This window comes from Capra hircus, unplaced genomic scaffold, assembly GCF_001704415.2.
Source record: "Capra hircus breed San Clemente unplaced genomic scaffold, ASM170441v1, whole genome shotgun sequence".
Classification (NCBI taxonomy): Eukaryota; Metazoa; Chordata; class Mammalia; order Artiodactyla; family Bovidae; genus Capra; species Capra hircus.
In genome coordinates, this window is record NW_017190107.1 from 108732 (window position 1) to 118394 (window position 9663).

Consider the following 9663-nt stretch of genomic DNA (forward strand, 5'->3'; position numbering starts at 1 on the left):
CAGGCTTCCCATCTAGTAAGAACTGAAGGAATGCAGTGGTGCTTCATCATCCTCTATGCCTAGGAGCATGCAGCACATGTGTCACCATTCCCACTCAGCCAGATTACCTCCTGACTTATTCTCAAGGACAGAAAGGATGAAATCCGTGCTTCCTCACTTTGAACTATGATCAGATAATCTGTACTGCTAAAGTCATGGTCCACTGAAACAACAAAGCCATACCCATAATTTGTGCTCTGTCCTTGGAGAAGGCAATGGCACCCCACTGCAATACTCTCATCTGGAAAATCCCATGGACAGAGGAGCCTGGTAGGCCGCAGCCCATGGGGTCTCAAAGAGCCAGACACGACTGAATGACTTCACTTTCACTTTTTGCTTCCCTGCATTGGAGAAGGAAATGGCAACCCACTCCAGTGTTCTTGCTTGGAGAATCTCAGGGACGGGGGAGCCACCAGGCTGCCATCTTTGGGCTTGAATTGTAGCCTGCTAGGCCCTTCTGTCCATGGGGATCCTCCAGGCAAGAATGCTGGAATGGGTTGCCGTGCCTTCCTCCAGGGGATCGTCCCAAGCCAGGGATCAACCCCAGGTCTCCCACACTGCAGGCAGATTCTTTACTGTCTGAGCCACCTGGGAAGCCCACCCATAGTTAGTTGTTTTCTTTGTTTCACAAGAGGATCTTTTCCCAAACTAGATCCATCCATCCTTTCACCCAACGCAAAGCAATATGAGAAACAAATATAAAATAACTGACACCTTTTCAGTACTGCCTTCTCAGATCAAAGATTCCGATTCTCTTAAATGAAGCCTCCCGAGGTATTTCTCATTATCCTCCTGAAGAACATATCTGACTATCAAGTTAACAGGCTATCTGAACTGCTTGGAAGAGAAGCTGCACAGCACATTTCTGCAGATCTCAATTTGGACTTTTGTAAATGAGGTCATTTCAACCACTATCCAAATGACTCCAGTTGAGGACAAAGAGATATGCAGGAGTACTGACCATGACAATCTGTCATTGTTGCTACTTTTCTAAGTATAGAGAATCACATCTCCTTTGCCTTACAGTCTAGGCTGAGGTGATCATGTCTATGTTTTAACGCTTTCTGCAGCACAGTCATATGACTCACAGCACATATGTCTGATAATTCATCATGTTGTACCATACAATTACCTCATGAAAGGATCACCGCGGTGACACTTATAATTCTTCATAGAAACAAACCAGCACAGCAACCTTTCTACTATTGAGCCACTCCCCGTTAGATGGAAACAAAATGGAAAAGTACTGATTAAGACTACCCAACGATTTAAAATCCCAACAATGCAGGTGATTTTAGAGACCCCAGCAAATCCTAACTTTGTTAAAAATTTATATCCTTTGCAAAAGAAGTACCAGCACTCTCTGTTCAAAACTCAAATGTACAAAACATACACATGGTCTTATGGAAGAGAGGTTTCCTGACCACGAAGCTTCATGAAGCTCTTTGATTTAGTCTTTTTCCAATTCCTGCCCAGGCACTTCTATTGAGCAGGTCCTAGGTTTGCTCAAGAAAAAGGGTTGGCATAGGAGACCATAACTGCATTTTTCAAAAAGAAGGTATGAATCTACTCTGGCAGTTCAGCTAATGGTTCCTATTTGTGCATTTACTAGTTTAGTTAACATAATTAATCTGCTGACTTCTAAAGTGAATTTTTTATTCAACTGCCCGCATGCAGGAAGCTCAGGCTTCCCTGGTGACTTGGATGCTGAAGAATTTGCCTGCAGTAAAGGTGAACTCGATTTTATCCCCGAGTTGGGAAAATCCCTTTTAGAAAGGCATGACGTTTTTTCTTTCTGGCTTACTTCACTCTGTATAATCGGCTCCAGTTTCATCCATCTCATCAGAACTGATTCAAATGGAATTTAGAAAGATGGCAATGACGACCCTGTATACAAGACAGGAAAAAAGACACAGCTGTGTATAACGGACTTTTGGACTGAGAGGGAGAGGGAGAGGGTGGGATGATTTGGGAGAATGGCATTCTAACATGTATACTATCATGTAAGAATTCAATCGCCAGTCTATGTCTGACGCAGGATACAGCATGCTTGGGGCTGGTGCATGGGGATGACCCACAGAGATGTTATGGGGAGGGAGGTGGGAGGAGGGTGCATGTTTGGGAACACATGTAAGAAGTAAAGATTTTAAAGTCAAAAAAAAAAAACTAAACTAAACTAAAAAAAAAAAGAATTGATAAAAAAAATTTAAAAAATTAAAAAAAAAAAAAAAGAAAGAAACTGTTCAATGTTATGTGGCAGCCTGGATGGGAGGGGATGAAACTATTACAACATCGTTAACTGGCTGTACCCTAATATAAAATGAAACATTTACAAAGGCAGTGTAAAATAATATGCATTGAAAATCATTTCAATAAAATTAAAATTTAATACAGTAAAAAAAAAAAGGAAAGAAAGAAAGTCCTGGCAATCCACTCCATTATTCTAGTCCGAAGAATCCCCATGGACGGAGAAAGCCAGCAGGCTTCCATCCAAGGGGTCGCAAAGAGTCAAACACAACTGAGGGACTAAGCACACTTATACACTCGCTCACAGAATAAATGAAAATCTTCAGCACTGTATTTTCTAGTATAGTTTTTTTTTTTTTTTTTTTAGGCACCTGCCACAGAGATGTACCTGGAGATGTACTACGCAGATTTTTTTGTAACTTCAGAGTCGGTGCTTCTCTGAAAAATGATGTGTCTCAAGAACCTCTTTTGGGGGCACAATAAAATTCAAAGAGACCATCAGTTCTTCATTCTACTAACTGAAGGAGCAAGGTATTTTCCCTTGCAGGCACTAAACTGAAACTGAACTTGTTTCTCTCACTTCTCTCAACTCTGAGAATAGAGTCAAACCTGTTCTCATAGATGTGGTATTACAAAGTACTTATATCTCTCTGTGTCATTCCGGTCAGCAATGACCTCCAAGGCTACCAACTTCAGCTTTTTATCCGGATTTTCATTCACTTTTTACCAGGTAAGAGGGCTGAACTTACAAATTTCAGAATCTTTGGCTTCAGACTGGCTTCACTTTCTATCATCTCCAACTGTGGGAACCGCATCATTGAATGCATGAAAGAAAATAAATACAGACCCCCACCCCTTCCCCCCCTCCCACACACAGAAAAACATATCAAAGCTATTTTAGGTGCCTTATCTTTAGGGTTGAAGAAGAAAATGGCAATCTACTCCAGCACTCTTGCCTGGAAAATCCCATGGATGGAGGAGCTTGATAAACTATAGTCCATGGGGTTGCAAAGAGTCAGACACGACTGAGCGACTTCATTTTCACTTTCACTATCTTCAGGGTAGTATCTTCCAAAAAAAAAAAAAAAAGCCTGACGCCAACAATGATTTATGAAATAAAGTTGTTCTATCATATACTCCTCATAAATTTTGGTATGAAGGTATATATTCTATGTGAACGTACACTCAGTGAATACACTTGCAAAAACATTATTTTTTTCAGATAAATAGAAAAGAACAATCAAATATAAAAGAGAGTAGTAAGAAGTGATGCACAAGGAACAAAGGTGAACATAGGTATAAAATTCCCTTAAACTATTTGGCAGTAAAATTTAACTCTAAAGGTTTATGTAATATCATAATAAAAATAATTTGTAAGAATAAAATTTGGAAAACTATCTGATGATAAGCAGCAGGTAGACATAAACACTGTCCTTCTGTAATCCTTATGTAATTAAGGATCAGGTATATAACTCTCAAATTTCATAAACATGAGCTAACATTTTTTCATGATATTACAAAAATAATTTGGCTTTATTCATTTTTCAGATAATGATAAAAGTCTTGGTAAATTCCTGTATGAATCATAATTCACTACTATGTAAGAGGTGTGTTCTTACGTGGATGTGCGAATCCTGCATAACTACCAGACTTGTGGCTGCTACACATTTTCTCCAAATATCACATAACACATTCTGAACATCAATGCTAACATACGCTAACAGCATAGAAAGCAAAATAACTGATAAACATCATGAAACCTTTAAATATCCTCTGCAATTATTAAAACTTCTGGTATCAGCATTCAAGTGAAGTTTTTTAACCTGAAGGCTCTAAATTCTACTATATAGTTTCCTTTATTGGACACACTTCATAATAATTTTAAGCATTTAAATTATTATAAGCTTCATTAACCAAATCTCCCTGTTGCCCTACCATACAATAACCCCCCATTCCTCTTCATGCATTTGAAAAACTGGCACCTGGTCAATTTGCTGCAATTCAGGTGGAGGGCTCAGCTGCAATGCCTGCTGCTCCTGGCTGGACTAGAATAAACATTCAGCCTTGTAGTGATACACTTGAACCAGTCGTCCAGATAACCAGCAGAGTTAGCAATTCTCTTTGCCAGCCTAGACAGCTTTGGTTTCAGAACTTTGCTACTGGTTGATTTTGCCTCGTGAGCTCAATCTTTGGTATTGGTGGAGGTGATATCCACACTTGGTGGGACACCAGCCATGCAAAAGGGTTTGGGTACCTTTTTTACCAGAAGTTACAGCAAGGCAATCATTTCCCAGAATTGGCTACAGGAACAGTGTCAAGACTGGCATTTCTCAGTTCTCCCTGTTGTGTCCCAGTGGAGCATTCCCTTTGTTAAAGCTAAAGACTGAGGGGTCTGGAGTGTGTTTGAAAGCATAGGCTTCATCACTGATGCCCCCCCCCCCAACTCCTTCAGAGTAATTAAATCCTGGTAAGGCTGGAGCACCGGGTCAGTCAGGGGTTTGGTGCCCTTGGCACTCTGGCGGAGACTCAGTTGTAAAACTGGCTATATCTCTGCATTATATTTTTCATCTGGCTCTTCCTGCAGAAGAGCTACATATAGAAGGCTGTCATTTATGATGACAGTTTTCCCTTGATTCTACATAGGGCTTCCATTTAGGTTCTTGTCGCTGGAGATCTCCGAATGTAACATGGTTCTGTTAGCTCCAAACATCTCAGAAAATTTATTTTGACGGCTTGTGTCCTCATAGGAGGATCTGTCATCAGAGCAGGATAACTTCTCTGATTCTTTAGTGATCTCTACAGGAGTCCAACCAATGTGCCTTAATTTGTCACAAACTCTGGAAGTCCCATGGGTACCTTGGCTTTGGAGCAAGATGGCTGGGAAAGAGAGTACTGTTTAGCAACAAAACTGGATGAGCGTGCACAGGTTTCTTGATATGATATGAGAGAGGATTTAGAGGTATGGTTTCATGTGCTGAGTAGGGAAGGTAACTCCAATGGTAGGAAATTTGTGGGGATGTGAACACCTCCATTGGAGACAGAAATGCCAAATTCGGTTCTAGCTTTGATGCCTTTGCTGCCAGTGTCATTGCTTTGTTTGACAGGTTTGATCAGCACCTGACCCATATGTTGATTAAGAGATGCTCTGAACCCATGGAACTCCTACTAGCTTTGGTGACATCCACACTACTATTTGGGACTGACAACACAAAGGCTGGGTGGCCCACACTCAACTTTGACCCCAACACATCATTGACCATGGTAACTGTGTTTCACATTCAGGAACAAAATGAACTGCACTGCTGGGGGATGGCCCAGTCCAAACTCTCGTTCTTCAGAAGCAAGCCTCTACCACTTTTCTCTTCATTAGAATTTGGCCCATGCACCAACGAGAATGAGGGGGTTCTGCTAACGATGTCAGATCTATAGACAGCACAATCATTTCCTGGAGGGAATAGAGTTTCTTCTGGAATCTCACTTCTGGAGAACACTAAGCCACTTCCAGCTCGGCTATGAGCCAAGACTTCAGGAGCCATCTTCTTCATGTGGTCAGTTTTGGAAGCATCGACATCCACCATTTCAGAAGACAAGTCTAGCGGCTTACTGGTGACACCTTTGGTAACCATCTGCTTCTCCAATAGAGGAGGTGAGCTGCCATCCTTTCTTTCATGATCCATTTTTTCCCCCAAGTGTCCCCAGGAACCGGCTGCGTGCTTCCATCTCCCTCTGGATACTTGCTGCTGCAGGGTCTGGCCATGAGGCACTTGCTGCTGATCTTCATGCATGGCTTCAACAAGATGATGGAGGGTGAGGCGGAAATCTTGGCATAATGCTTATTGATTTCAGAGCAGATGTTTGCAGTGGGCTGAGAAGGAAAGAGGAGCCTTGGTAAAGGCCAGGGTGACAGTGGTAGAAGACCGGTGTCCCCCAGCAGGCCAGTGGTGACTGCCTTCGCAGAAGGTCCCTAGGCTGCTCATTATTCCAACAGTGGGAATTAACCTGGTTCCCATGACTGGCACCAATCTTCCAGTACAGGCTTTAGTCTGCACAGAGCACATGTGGAGTGCTTGGGGATGATGAAGGTATTAAGAGCCTCACAGGAGAAGCAAGAGATGATACCATGTGAGGATTCACAGACTGAGGCGGTGGCAGGCAAAGAAAGTGCTCCTCGTTCGTACAGACTGGACACCACATTGGCTGAGCTATCCTGTAGGACTGAGGTGGCAGTGCCTTGTATATGTTCACTGATACTTATATGTTGAGATGGCTGCATTTGTCACTGGAAGACCTACCTGAGCCCAATGCTGCTGCTGTAGGGACAGCACTTTTTTCTGTGTTCTAAGTGGTGTTTTGTACACACCACTGAAGTTATCAGGCAGTTTTCCAGACAAGTGGAAGCCTCCAGTGTTTTGGATGTCTTCAGTTTGAACTCCACCTCTGGATTTCTTTCTGAAGAAGACTTAGCTCCACTTAAAGAGCTCATGACACTCTCCTGACCTTTCTCTGAGGCCAGTACCCACCAGCCAGAAGAGACAATACCTTCAAGGACACAGATGTCCCTCTGGATGAGGCCAGTGCAGTCCGTGCTCAGCTCTGCAATGCCATCAATCCAGTGGACAGCAGCCATATCCACCTTTACAGAAAAAGAACATGACTTGTGTATTATTTTTCATTCTTTCAAAGCAGAAGTATCTAACTCAAAGAAAGTCCTTAGATTAATTTTCCATGACAGCAGCCTAATATTAGAGCAGACATAGTTGAAGATGAAATTAAACTAAAATATCCATGGGTCCCCATTATTCCATTTCCCTTCTCCACTCTTATATATTTTCACTTCTATCTCATAGTACTTAAATGGGCTTCCTGCATTTCTTCACCACTCAATTAACCAGCATTCTAAAAGCATGCAAAATTTTATATCCTTTTAGAGTTAATATTTATTAATTAAATTATTAAATGAGTGAGAAGAGACAATAATTTGGACTTATAAATAATAAAGATATTATTGTCTTTTAATTAAACTGTTAAAATAACTAATAATTAAAATAAATTATTATTGTATTAAATAATAAAAAAAATAATAAAGACTTAATAATCTGCATTAACCCTCCCCAGACCTGTCAGTGTTGTATGTGGATCTTTTCCTGGACACAGAAAGGGATGACTTAATATAACCAAAAATCTTCCATGAACAACTGGGAATAGAACTTCATTCCTAAACTAACAGAGCATCTAAGGGTCAAATTGCTGTTGCATCTTTCTCCTCTTCTTCCTGGTATCTGATGACAGAACTGTGTTTCATATTCACTGGTAAAAGATACACCAAAAGTGCCTACAAAAGGCTGAAAATTTATTCAGATTCCACCACTGACAGAAAACAAAGCTGGAAACAGGAAAGCAGTGAGAGAAAACTGACTCACATATATATGCAGACTTATTTAAAATTGCTAAGACTTTTTAGCAGAAATAGTGCAGGAAACAAAGCATTAGATAATAAATTAAAAGTGTGACAGAAAACAACTGTTAACCAAGATTACAACATCTGTAAAACTGTATTTCAAAACTGAAAGAGAAAGTAAGAGTTATCCCAGATTAAGAAACACTAAAGAAATTCATTATCACCAGAAATTAATTTCTTCCTTAGAAGAAATCCTAACTGGGGTCAAATTAAAACAAACAAACAAAAAAGATTCCATAGAAACACAGAGTCATATGGATCACAGTACTTTCCCATAAAGTCTGTCACAGTTTCCATTATTTTCCCATCTATTTTCCATGGAGTGATGGGACTGGATGTCATGATCTTATCTTTTTTAATGTTTATTTTTAAGCCAGCTTTTTCACCCTCCTCTTTACCGGGGTACAGCCCGGTTGGATCCAGGGATATCCTCAGGGTGACGGCATCAGTTGGGGGGTGGGGGTGGGATGGGGAGAAGAATAAACGAAAGAATGAATGTTGCAGTTAAGAAAATAGAGGAGAGAGAGAAGTTGATATTCCTTGGTTTACACAGAAAGCCAATAAATCCCCAGAACAGGACTTGCACTGTTCACGTAGGCCACAGGCACCCTCTGGAACAGCTGAAGGTGCCTCACCTTGGGCATCTTCTCGAGTGAGTCTTAGAAGCCTGGGCAGGAATGTGAACTCAGAGGGCCCCAGCACTCCAAGGAGTCAAACTGAAAAAGAAAGAAGACAAGAACGACACGGAGAGACCAAGCTTCGGTGAGCACAGCACACAACTTTATTTTCACAGGGAACTTTTATACCTTAAGTTGTACATAGAGAATAATGGAAGATGCAGAGTCATGCACGGTCAGCAGCCCTGACCCCTATCAGAACCAGGTGTTCTTTCTGTATACCTATTTGTATACACAGGTCTTAGGTGATTTACATCATCTTCTGGCCAGGAGTCCTGCCAACATTTTACGACTCTTTCTTCTGATAAAGGTTAGTTAACCAGAAAGCTTATTTTCTCTTAAAGTGTTTTTTTTCTAGAGTCAGGCATCATTCTCCAAAAGCACTAGATAAAGTTGCATTCCTATAGGGCAAAGGTGCAGTGGACTATAATAGGGAAAGGATTTGTTAACTCAAGGTTTAGTGTTGTTAATATCAAGGCCACTACTTATATTTCTATATATCAATTATGTTAATTAATGCTCACAATATGAAAACTTGGCAGCAAATATTGGCTCAACAGTGAGACCCTTCACCAGTACCATTCTAATAATTTTAACTCCTCAAAAGGCTTTATTTAAGCTCCCCATGCCTCTCACAGTTGGGAGGCTGTAAACAGCCACAGGTGTAGTTGTAAAAGTCCAGCTAAACCTGTCAGGCAAATTAGAGAGCCATCATAGGGGTTTGAATGCATTAAGCTCAAGTGGCTGGAACCAGCGCACTATGCGCAGCCAAGAGGAGCTACTCCACATCCCAAGTCAGGGGCAGAAGCTGGGAGAACCCCATGTCCAAAGGGTGGGGGCCAATAGGAGTTACCCCATGTCCGAGGTTGGAACAGTGGCCGAGGGTGCCAGGTTGTGACGGCACAGGAACAGCCTCGAGGAGCCACATCCGAAGCCAGGGGCAGCTGCCGGGAGGACCCAACCCATATCCAAGGAGCAGTGGCTGCGTGGGCGCAGGAGGGTCTAGAGGAGCTATCCCATGTTGAAGGTCAGGAAGGGCGGTAGTAAGGAGATACCCCTCATCCAAGGTAAGGAGCAGCAGCTGCGCTTTGCTGGAGCAGCCTTGAAGAGATACCCCATGCCCGAGGTAAGAGAAACCCAAGTAAGATGGTGCAGATTGCAAGTGGGCATCAGAGGGCAGGCACACTGAAACCATACTCAAAGAAAACTAGTCAGTCTAATCACACTAGGACCACAGCCTTG

At 41.8% G+C, this 9663-nt stretch overlaps 1 pseudogene; it reads right to left on the reverse strand.

Annotated features, from left to right (window-relative positions):
- LOC108634803 overlaps nucleotides 1-8388 on the reverse strand; it is a 49958-nt pseudogene extending 41570 nt beyond the window's left edge.
- Nucleotides 8389-9663: the final 1275 nt, after the last annotated feature.